Source organism: Sander vitreus, chromosome 18, assembly GCF_031162955.1.
Source record: "Sander vitreus isolate 19-12246 chromosome 18, sanVit1, whole genome shotgun sequence".
In the NCBI taxonomy this organism is placed as follows: Eukaryota; Metazoa; Chordata; class Actinopteri; order Perciformes; family Percidae; genus Sander; species Sander vitreus.
Window position 1 is genome coordinate 187,285 of NC_135872.1, and position 216 is coordinate 187,500.

Genomic DNA, 216 nt, shown 5'->3' on the forward strand with positions numbered 1-216 from the left:
CGGAAACACACACGCTTTGTACATCTAAGAAGTTGTAATTAAAACACGGCATGCATCGTATCGCTAAAACAAGAATGTCCGCGCTTAAAAATGAGACATTGAACGCCCCGTAATGGAAACACTAGCAAAGATTATTATTATTATTAATGTCACATGTTACAGTCAGTCCAGAGAGCTGCGTGGCGTGAGCGTGTCAGCTGCGTGGCGTGTCAGCTG